Below are 12915 nucleotides of genomic sequence, written 5' to 3' on the forward strand. Positions count from 1 at the left end.
GTTTCTGTGTTGTGCTGCTGGCTCCTCCCCTCCCCCATGCACTTTTTTCTGGTGTTCCAAAAGGTGTGGTATCCCGCTTGCAGCTTGTTCAGAATACCGCTGCTAGAATTCTGACTAAAACCAGGAAAAGTGAACCTGTTACCCCTGTTTTGGCGTCTTTACACTGGCTTCCTGTGCAGTATAGAATTGATTTTAAGATTGCCCCTGAATGGATTAGCACCTAGTTATTTGCAGAAGTTATTGACCCCATATCTTCCAAACCGCACTCTGAGATCACAGGATGTGGGGTTGCTGGTTATTCCTAGGGTCAACAAAAGCAACACGGGAGGTAAGGCTTTTCTTGTAGAGCTCCTAAAATATGGAATGCTCTGCCTTCGTTTGTCAGGGAAGCTGAGACCATTACCGTTACAGTCAAGACTAAAAACGCACTTCTGTAAAATGTCTTTCTTATCTTAGTGGGTTTTAATGTAACTTTTAAAATTGCTGCTTTTGTATTATTATGTGTATACTGTTATTTAAATGGTCTGACTGTGGCAGTTGTATGTGTGACATGCTATACAAATGTGTTGTGGTTTGTTCTTTTTTCTGCTTTGTACTGTAAAGTGCTTTGTGATACTAACATAGCACTGATTAGCTCATTCTTTTTAGTGTCAGCAAGAGCACATGTGCACTTCTACTAGGGTGAGTTCCTCATGAGATTATCAAGTAGAAATATACCATGCCTTCCAAAGTTCTTGTATTGCCTTTTAACAAGACACAAGCAAACTTGGATCTAACAGTAACATGACAATGTAGAAGAAAAACAATGTCTAATATGTTTGAATATAAAAATCCTTCCTAATTCGGCTTATATAAAGTTAGACTATAATTGTTTTTCTAACCAGAATGTGTATTGCTCTCTGCTGTCTACCAAGCCAAAAAACACATTGTTTGCAGATCTCTTGTCTGGGGGGCCAGAGATCCTACTTCAAGGCTCCTTCAAATATTATAACAGCAAAAGAATCAAGGAGGAAGTAAAATGTCTAAGAAATTCAAATGGCAACATCTTAGATGAAGAGAAAAAAATATATTAAATTATTACTTTTCACAAGTTTTTTCAAAGAGGCAGAAGTGTTAAAGGGACTAGGAGTTCTTAAAATAAACAAATCCCCTGGGCCGGATGAGATCCTCCAAATAGTACTTAGAAAAATTAAAGAAGTTATTTACAAACCGCTAACTAAGATCATGCAACAGTCTCTTGAGACAGGGGTTGTACCGACAGAGAATTGCAAATGTAATACCGATCCACAAAAGGGAGACAAAACTGAACCAGGTAACTACAGACCAATAAACCTGACTTCTATTATATGTAAACTATGTAAACTATAATAAGATCCAAAATGGAAAATTACCTATATGTAACAGTATCCTGCGAGACAGTCAGCATGGTTTTAGGAAAGAGAGATCATGTCTAGCTAACCTATTTGATTTTTTTTAGAATGCAACATCAACAATGGATAATTGGAAAGCATATGACATGGTTTATTTAGATTTCCAGAAAGCTTTTGACAAAGTCCTGCATAAAAGATTAATTCTCAAACTGAACGCAGTAGGGATTCAAGGAAATGCATGCACATGGATTAGGGAGTGGTTAACATGTAGAAAACAAAGTACTGATTAGAGGAGAAACTTCAAAAATTCCTAATCTACATTAATGACTTAGATTCTGGTATAGTAAGCAAACTTTTTTTGCAGACAACACAAAAATAGGAGTAGTGGCAAACACTGTTGCAGCAACAAAGGTCATTCAAAATGATCTAGACAGCATTCAGAACTGGGCAGACACATGGCAAATTACATTTAATATAGAAAAGTGTAAGGTACTGCATGCAGGCAATAAAAATGTAGATTATTGTGAGAGGGGAGGGATCTGGACTGGCTGTCAGGCACATGTGCGAGCTTGTAGTGGAGTTTGGAAACCCTGTGTATTCCCACGCTGTCATGCAATGTCTTTTGACAGAAGTCAGCTGTGAATAAATCGGCTGGTGCTCTGTCATTGGCTGGGGGGTGGGACTATACGGGGTGAATGGCTAAATAAAAAGGCACTGTTTTTGTGTCCTCTCTGGCTCATACAGGAAATATAGTGGAGGGTGACTTGACTGCGCAATTCTGAATGGGGGTAACGAAACCTGGAAATTCTGGAGCAGTGAGTCCAGGAGACAAACGTGGTGGTGCAAGCCAGCCACGCACCGGTTGTTTAATTTTACTAGCGACACTAGGTAGTTTAGTGGGACTGTGTCTAGGAGAGGATAGAAAACAGTACCTGTGTCTCGGGGCTTCCACCGCTAGAGGGAGCAACGAGCTGCGGCTTAAACCATTTTTTTTAAATTTTGCAGTTTTCCTTAGTGTTTTTGTTTTCCTTTTCCATTTTTCCTTTTTGCTTATTTTTTTGGTTTCCACACCTGTGCATGTGAAGAACGGGGCACAATACCATTGCTGGTAGAGTGCCACGAACTGTCAAAGAAGCACCTGCCAATAGAGCTGTGAACAATAAATCTGGCCACCTATGCCAGCATTTCATATTCAAACTTTGTGTCTGCCTTGTGCTTTCCAACACCCTTCCACAATTATAAATACCATATGGAAGTGTGAACAAGTGGTTTTCAGTGCGCAGGTGTAGTGATGATGCAAGTGCGCCAAACAACAATGGGCACAAAGTTCACGGTTCAAACAGTCTTTTATTTCTCTTGGTCTGCTTGAGACCTTTAAATAATAATGCTGGCATTACACAACAATGTGTATTGCCAGCCTATAAACCACAGGGTTCAGTCCCGAAATAATAGTAACACAAAGACAAACAACACAGATACAGACACTTCTCCCAATAGTGAGTGCTCTTGGTGCAGGTGTGGTGTAAGACAACAAGTATTTTACAGGTGCAGTGTAGTCCGGGTTTGGTGCTGGCTCGTAGCGACAGCTCCCGGGTTCGTGTTAGCCGTCTAACAATGACAAACGCAGACAGTTAGCAACAAACAAACAAAACACTTAACAAGCACGATACATATAGTAATGGTCTGTTTCCTTTCTCTGTCCTTGCGATAAGCATAACAAAGACCGTATTACAGCGTCACATTCCCAGATATACCCTTAGTCACGGCCGCTGCGATAGCTAGTTCAATCACGTCTCCTCCAATCCATGACTGACACATCGCGTACCGCATTAGGGCGATGACTTCGGGCATTGTGACTCCGCACCCTTCCTGGATGGCTGGCTTCCGACTGACCCTGGAATGAATTGCCAGACCACCAGTATGAGGCACACTGTTCCTGTTATACAGCGCCCTCACAAATCAGGAGGGAGATTCATTCACTCTCTGTCACAGGGAGATACTGAAATTGAAGAAGGGAACTATGAAAAAGACCCAGGAGTTTATGTTGACTCAGAAATGTCTTCATCTAGACAATGTGGGGAAGCTATACAAAAGGCCAACAAGATGCTCGGATATATTGTGAGAAGTGTTGAATTTAAATCAAGGGAAGTAATGTTAAAACTTTACAATGCATTAGTAAGACCTCACCTAGAATATTGTGTTCAGTTCTGGTCACCTCGTTACAAAAAGGATATTGCTGCTCTAGAAAGAGTGCAAAGAAGAGCAACCAGAATTATCCCGGGTTTAAAAGGCATGTCATATACAGGCAGGCTAAAATAATTGAATCTATTCAGTCTTGAACAAAGAAGACTACTCTGAGATCTGATTCAAGCATTCAAAATTCCAAAAGGTATTGACAATGTTGACCCAGGGGACTTTTTCAACCTGAAAAAAGAAACAAGGACCAGGGGTCACAAATGGAGATTAGATAACGGGGCATTCAGAACAGAAAATAGGAGGCACTTTTTTACACAGAAAATTGTGGGAGTCTGGGACCAACTCCCCAGTAATGTTGTTGAAGCTGACACCCTGTGATTCTTCAAGAAGCTGCTTGATGAGATTCTGGGATCAATAAGCTTAACAACCAAAAAAGCAAGATGGGCTGAATGGCTTCCTCTCGTTTGTAACCTTTCTTATGTTCTTAAATAAGATGATTTTACACCACTCTGGGAAGAGGGTTGTAAAGAATCTTATCATAAACAAACAGGTGGTTGTATGTTTGGAGGCATTCTGGGGACTAAACCAGAAACATTCATTAAAGACTTAAGTACTAAATCTTGTCATTCCATTGTTCTAATGTATTGAGACAGGGAAGACACTGACAAGTAATTATTAATGAACCATAGATACAGGGATTTGATTCCACCAAACTCAAGAATATTCTTGTGATTTTAAAATCATTGTGAACTCAAAATATGAGGTGTTGTAATATTCCATGATAAACTTCAAATCTTATTTTCAATAAGAAATAAAATAGAAAATAGTAATTTAAAAGTCAAAGCAAAAATGCAACACTACATGTGTGATATGAAAAAATACCACATTTCTTCAGGAGTCTCTGTCACTCTGCTAAATGATTCATTAATAATAATAATAATAATAATAATAATAATAATAATAATAATAATAATAATAATAATAATAATAATAATAATACTACGCTTACAATAAATATATATGCAGTCAAAAATGTTTAGCAAATAAATAAAAGATAGTACTTTCTTATGAAATATAGTTTTTTTGTATTATTATTTGTGTAACGCTATATATTTTTATTGAAAATAAAATTGGTGGACAAATGAGGCAGGTTACACTTGTAGTAACACATCCTAAACAGTTTGTGTAAACCCAGTTTAAGAAAGCTGTATGACAGGGGTCTCCAACCCTAGTCCTGGAGAGCCCCTATCCAGCAGGTTTTATAGGTGTCTTTACATCATCAGTGGCTAAAGATCTGGAACACATGTTAATCTTGACTAATTAAGCCAATAATTGGTTCAATGAAGTAACTGAGAGCTCAGTTGAAACGAAAACCAACAGCCACAGTAGCTCTCCAGGACCAGGGTTGGAGACCCCTGCTGTAAGATATCAGTTGCTGCACAAGACCAAATTGGAAGTCAGACACAAATATTTAAATATACCCTCCCATATTTAAATATTAATTAGGTTATTTGCATTTGGAACGAGAATTTCTGAGGCTAAAAGAAAACTACATGGAAACACACACAACCCAAAAGTACTACCAAAACAGAGTGAGAAAAAGGTGAGACTTATTTTCTTTCCATGGAAATTGCCCCATTGTTGTTGTCTAAACTATAAATCTTCTCAATAGGGTTGGTAATTATGCAGTTTATTTAATTGAACAGTGCATACAATAAGAAATTCATTTTGTTTAAATGTTTCTGATTAAATGTGTTTGAAAATACTTTGAATGTCAGTTCTGATAATGCTTCTATCATACTGTGCATACAATGTTCTAACTGCTGAATAAACAAAGTAATTTGTTTTTACCTTTTTTTAAAAAAAGCTTAATTTTTGTCTGATAAAGCACTGATATTGGCATCTTTGAACCTAAAATTATTTTAGGTTCAATTATTAAGATAAAATATTTAATTGAAATATGTATAACTGTTTAGGACTTTAATTTCCCCCTAGACAACTAAAATCAAATCTTAAATACACCTCACAACCATGACTGTATTTTAATGCATTATTTTTTTAGTATTTGTAAGGATTGGAGGGGATACAACAAATACTTATTTTTGAAGTCTTTAAATTGGAGAGTATTTGTAATCCCTAGTCTTCACAGAGGTAAAGTGCTCTTCTTCAACAGCCTGGCTTCCCTCACTGTGTCCTGCTGTCCTAAATTTACATGCTCTTGCTTTGTATTATAGACTGATAATAAATACAATACTATCTCAATAAATGCACATAATACTATCTCTATTACACATAAATTACTGAACTTTCCAAGACTGAATAACCACCATAAAATGCAGGCAATACATTAATACATTACATTACTGATGGATGAGCATGGAGGGCAGCAGTGTGGAGTAGTGGTTAGGGCTCTGGCCTCTTGACCAAAGGTTTGTGGGTTCAATCCCTGGTGGGGGACACTGCTGTTGTACCCTTAAGCAAGGGACTTTACCTAAATTGCTCCAGTAAAAACCCAACTGTATAAATGGGTAATTGTATGTAAAAATAATGTTTTAAAAATAATGTAATTGTATGTAAAAATAATGTGATATCTTGTAACAATTGTAAGTCGCCCTGGATAAGGGCATCTGCTAAGAAATAAATAATAATGATAATAATACCCCCTACAGGGCTTTCCAAACCTGGTCCTCGGGACCCCAGTGTCTTCTGGTTTTCATTCAAATTGAGCTCTTAATTACTTAACTAAACCCTTTAATTGAGCTAGTAATTTGCTTCATTAAACCTTTTTAATTGTTCTCGGCTCCTAAAAAGTTGTGGATTTCAAGTTATTTATAAAATGTTATAGTTAACTTGAACTCTCCAACTTTTTAAGAGCTGAAAACAATTTAAAAGGTCTAATTAAGCACATCGTGAAAGAACAGAATTATACAAGTACACATGTATTTATTATAGTTGCACGAGTGTTGACATGTATGTTAGTAATGCGATGTAAGAGGGGCATTTATCCATTCAAAATGAATATTTGTAATGACAAAAGTAAAAGACAAAATTGTTTTGTAATTAACATGTTTATTTTATTTAATCAAGTTAATCATAAAAATCATCTATTATAGTGGCATCTGTTGACTTGCAGCAGAGGTTAATTTGTGCTGGATCACACTGGATACCTTTTTATCTGACAGGCGAGAATTGTACAGTTTTTCATTTATAAATATAAAAAAATCCAGTATTTTTCCAACACAAATATTTGTTGGAGCAGGAAACTATCTAAGAATATGGAATATGAGAACTAAATTTAACTGAACCTATAAACAGTTAATTGCATATAATGAAACCTTTATTTATGCCATTTAATATAAAATGTTACAGAAGGATTACAATAAGGGCGTGGCAATCCATAGAAAGATTGCAAGATTTTAATCAGTTAAATTACTGTTACCATTTGTATTATAGTGCAACCAGACCCAATTTTTTTTTTTTTTTTTTTTTAATGAAAAGTGATGCAAGTCCATGTAAGTTACCTATACTGGTAATATATTAAACTGTAAGAGTTACTGTGAACATCTTTTAAAAGAATGGGATTTTCTTCTTTACAATATTGGCTTTTGAAAAAGAGTAGACAACGCACAGGTGTATAGCATTCATCTGAAAAGATATCAACTGTAAAACTATGCACATTAAACGTAGAAAAATATGGTCATTGTTTTTTGTGAACTCAGCACTCCATGAATGTTGATGGAGTGTATATTATTCAGGAACCTTCGGTTTATAATTCATTTTGTATTTTTTGTACATTTCTTTCTAAATATTTCAACACAGTAAACTTCAAAAATGGCATCTTTCATTGCACCTAGTAAGATACATTATTAATGCAACATTGTATGTGTTTATTACGGTACACTTGCTGTGGTATGCATAAAAATGTATATTCTACACAGTATATTTATCTCTTCAGATAAATACTCCCAACCCCAACCCCAACCCCCATCAACCCCCTTGTGTAACAACAAACACTTTGGCACATCTGCTTTATATTAGGAGATGAAATAAAAAAAAGAAAACTATTGAACACCACCAAAATGATACCCAGGAGCTGATATGCAGGGGGGGAAAGCTATTGAATATTGTGCTGCAATGTTGCCATCTATTATTCTGCTTTCAGACTAATGCTGGGCAATTTGCCAAGCAATTTCAGGTAATTTAGCTGGTCCTAGGAATTGTGGGTGAGAGGGTATCTAGACAGAAAACAAAAGTCCCTGTTTTAAACTGGATCTTTCTGTATGGCTCAGTGTTGATTTAAATGAAGGGAGTAACACGTTTTAATGCTCCTCCTTGGTAAGAAAATAAAATACCCTAGCCTCACAAAACAGGAGGCTGTCTGCAGAGTCATAGAAAACAATGTGCAGTTTAAGACAGTCTCTGAGGACCCCACCAGCTCGGAATTGGAAGGCATGGTGGAGCAAGTCATTAAGGAAAGAATTATGCTTAATAAAATTTTATACCTATGATTAATCCTTGGGGGCCCCGTAGCAATTTATAGTTTCAACAAACACGTTATACATATTGAATGCAGTAATGCAATTTCAAAAGGAAGAGCGCATTGTGTCTGCAATATCTGTTTAATGGCTGCTGCTTTTAAGATGCTAGTTTAGACTTGAGCCCCTTTTCACTCTATTTTGTGTTCCAAGACTTGCTATTCCATACCATTTTAGCTGCTCAGAAACATTCATTTGATTAAAACAAAAAAAACATTCAGAAGATTATACACAATGAAAACAAAAGAAAGCTTTCTCTCCTATATTGATACTTGCCAACATGGCAGTTAAGGTAAACTAATTATTGTTCGAGCATAGCTCACATTCTAGCATTAGTAATGTAGAACGGTTTAAATTAGGGTTATAGGACCATGAACGTCTGTGGATAAGGGAATATCGAAGAGTGTTGAAATAACCCATACACAGACGCTTACAGCCTAACTCTATGATATACTGCTCTATTGTTTTCTATTCATTACAAACCTTTATTTAGTCCATTGTGATGTGCATTGAAAAGAGGGGAAGGGGGTGAAGAGAATGAGGTAAGTGGCTGATTGTAATGTCACCATTTTAAATTGAGAGGCCTTGGTATGATTTTTTTAAAAACAGGAGCTGCCAACCATACCTATATTAAGAATAAAGCATGGTAAAAACTCATGTCATGAATTGGCTTTGTTTGTGATGTGTTGTGGCACACAGCAGGCAGAGTCAGTATAAACCATTTTATACTAAAAGCAGAGCTAAAAAAAACTGTCCAGCTCTGCTCCGTCTCCAGCATTCCAGCTCCAGCTCTGGTCCGGCTCTGGAGCACAGCTAAAAAAAAACTGTCCAGCTCCGGGTCTTGAAGCTGGCTCCGGGCTAAGGGTCTTGAAGCTGGCCAACCCTAATGAAAACAACTGAATATATAAGGGACCTGAAAATTGTTTGCTGAATATGTTGCTCCCGCTGCTGTTGATGAAAGTGTTTTGATATTGAGAGGTAACGCTTCCCACCTGATCCCTGCTGTGTTGTTAGGATGGGAAAGCACCATGTCCCAGAATTCTAACTATCCAATCAGAGAGCAGATCTTATTATGATCTTCTGTGTCTTTCCCTGCACACCCTCTGCCTTGTTTTAGTGCCTTGTAACTCACACTGTCTTTTCAATCTATAAAGCTACCATGCAGCCCCCTATATTCTAAAGTGAGGGTACAATTAAATAAACGGTATTGCAATCCATCAACTTTTCACACAGCTTGCTCACTATCTGCATTCCGTGTTTGGGTGGACATCATTCAGATAAAAACAATCTTCTGCAGACATCTTCTACCTGAATATGTCATCAATCTCTTCTTACTGCATATCAGTAGTTGGCTTCTGCGATGTTTTCATTCCTTCAAAACACACAACCCCATGATTCTTGATTTTTCCAGTTGCAATATTCAAATAAAATATATAGGCCTCTCATTGTGAGCACAGTGCCGCTAGCCATTGCACTGTGTAACATAAAGTGTGAATGGGTCCTAACATTGCCTCTTAATGTGCCTACATTATTTCTTAATAGTTTCTAAGAAAGAGGTCACATCCTGTTACAAATGCCTGAGATGCATGGATGATCATTTTAGTGAAGCGTAAATAAAGTAACAAACCTGCATCCATAAACCAATTTAAAGTAGAGAGTCATTTATCCAAACTAATTGGGACCGATACTAGTTTGCATAATCGATTTGTATGGATAATCGAACATGTATTATTACTATACCTTTAATAATGTATAGAATAAAGTTAACATACATAAGTACTTAGTACACAAGTACCTGCTGATGACATATAGCTAGTAACCTATTCTTTTGCATTAGCATACACAATTATAAAGCTTAACAAATCATTAAGTTAATGCAATTCAGTAAAACTTTAACACCTACAGTTAAGGTAATGAAATACGGTAATTAAACGTACCATATACCAAACTTTGAAAATCACCAAAGAATAGAATTCAGTAAAACTCTGACACATTACAGAACTTTAGGAATTAAACTTCAAGAAATCAGTCAAATGTTTCTATACCTTGATTCTTGCTGTTAAGACATTGTAATAACATGCAATTGAAATGACTAAAATAAAAGTTTTCAAGAACGAGGTGACTGTTTTAATTTGCTTAACTGCAACATTTTTTTGGTGGTCAGAATAATTCTGTAACTTTCATTTGCCTCAGCCTGCAGGTCCTTTTTTTGGTAGCTAAATCCAGTAGCCGTTTAGCAGCAGAAGCTGTGTGACTAATACACCACAAGTACTGTTGTAGGTGGTGCTGGTGGATCAGAAGGAGACAGTTTCCCTCTTGACAGCCCAAAATCCAGCTCGCATTGTGTAAGGGGTGCTTTGCTGTACCTGGCTGAACCAATGTACTGTAATACTCTTTTAAAGGCAAGCATGTTTGTTCTTATCTTTTACTTAGCCCCACATGCTTCTTTTTGTAGGTTCTAGAACCCTGAATAGTATCTTGGATGAGTAGTGTTGAAGCCTAGTCTGGCTAGCTGTGGTAAGAGCAAAGTCAGGAGTCAGAGATTGCAGTTAAATGCTTTATGTGCACTTTTATTACCAAAATCAATGAAATAAACTAAATTTAAAACAAAATCACCCAAGCAGTGCCATCCTGGTGAGTGGGATACAGAGCACAAGCACCTCTTGAATCCCTAAACTAATTAGCTCAAAGCTCCTTCTTTATATAGGTGGTCAGACTACAGTCATTGGCAATCAATTATTCTCCTTCAATCAGGTAAGGCCTCCGATTCAAACACACATTTCCACATGCTTGGTTGGCCTGCCCAATTGGAGGGTGATGTACGCAGCATTGACATTGCAGGGATGGGTTTCCAACCCAATCCATGCCAAAACCATACACAATATTTACAATACTTATAAACAATCCAAATATGCAATATTTACATGTGCTAGTCCCCTACCCTGCCACAGTCTTGCCTTGTTAAAGAATGTTCAATAATCACTTCAGGAAGAGCATTGCTTTATGCTCTGTGGTCCTCTGAGTTGACATGTTCAGAAACATTCACAACGGTAAAATATTTGAATAAGCAGCTAGAAGCAAAATTGCCCAATGCATTCTTAAAAGGCATAGGCGATGTAAATAGCAGGTGTTTAATTGTGGTTTAAAACCCACATTGTTCACATTTAACATTACAATTAAAATCAAGTAATAACGCCAGAGGAGTTCCAGTATGAGACAGTAATATCTAGCTGCATACTCAAAGTGATACACACTCAGACATTACGATGCCTGGTACAGTAACCCTGTGGTGACTGATAGCCATTAGAGAGCATGCCAACAACAGAGAAATGTTTTCATTTATTCAAAATGATCACTCTGTTTCTGAGTTGTTAAGGGCTAGGAGAACCCAGGGAGTCAAATGAATATTTAGTGAGGTATAAAAAACAGTTCTAAAACTAATAAAAACACTAAATCAAGGCAGAAGCGGGATATTTACAGATTTTCAGTCTCAAACTTGCACACATCTCTTTACCAGAAGCTGGTTATTGAATGAATAATAGTAAACACCACTATCAGTATTATGACACACATGTTCTACTATTTGATGCTGCACTCAATGGCACAATGTGGTAACAGATTCAAATATTAGCTGCAAATTCCAACTGCATTGTTGTTGCGATTCAAAATACAATATGTGCTAAGAAATCCACACTAAATGTATTGGCTACTCAGGTGTTATTCTTATGATGCTCCAGATCAAGGCGTGTAGTATTAAATATTTTCATTTTTATATTTTGACGGTACTGTACCCGATTGGTGCTATGTATTATCACTGATGGACTCTTCTATAATGCTGAGTATCTTGTTGGCTCTATCCTTGTCTTTTTAAGGATACGTATAATTCTATAGGTTAAAGAGTAAGTAGCAGAGTTCCGATAAATATAGCGTTACACGTCCCCACGTGTTGCTACAACTATTTAAATAATGTACCTGTAATTTTTCTTTTCATTGTTTCAATGGTCGCCCACTCTAGTGCACTGGGGTTTGAGATCTGTCCTCTAAATCACTGCAGGATGAGTGATTAAAAAAAAAAAAAACACAAAAAAACCCATAAAAACAAGTGCTCTGGCTTTTCTGTTCTGTGCCACATCATGAATCGTTATTGCTGTGTTACCTGTTTGACAATGTGGGCAATAGAGCTTTGAAACAGACTTTAAAGTTACAAGTGTAAAAAGTTATCAGGATGTTAACAATGAAAAGAAAAATTACAGGTATTTATTTAAACAGTTGTAGCAGCACATGGGAACGTGTAACACGGTATTTTTCGGAACCCCGCTACTTACTCTTTAAACTCTTATATAATCACTTCCTGAGCTTCACAGGAAATGACGGCATTGCTTACCAGGAAGCAAGGGATGCAGACGGGGTTCTCTCAACTTTTCAGCTCACATTATACATATTGAGGGAGATATTAAAGCATGTAAAACATTCTAATTTTTTTTTTTAAACTGATATGTTTTGTAAATATCTGCATAGGTTGATGAAGATGCAACTGCTTTATTATGTTAATGTAATCAGTGTACATCTTTGTATCAAAACCAATATAAAAAAAGGAATCCTGTATTGTGTGTGTGTGGATTTGCTATCAGGAAACAGTGGGAAGTGACCCCCCTCCCCCCAAACCTTTATTAGGGTAAACCTCTGCATGCTTTAAGTAAAGGTAACCTTTCTATATTTTTAAGTAGATGTCATACTACAATGCCCTCTGATTGCTAATCTCTGATGGTTTGAAGTCGTTTTGCACGGTTTTGCATTCCAAACTATGTGACTTT

The sequence above is a fragment of the Acipenser ruthenus genome, chromosome 4 (genome assembly GCF_902713425.1).
Source record: "Acipenser ruthenus chromosome 4, fAciRut3.2 maternal haplotype, whole genome shotgun sequence".
Classification (NCBI taxonomy): Eukaryota; Metazoa; Chordata; class Actinopteri; order Acipenseriformes; family Acipenseridae; genus Acipenser; species Acipenser ruthenus.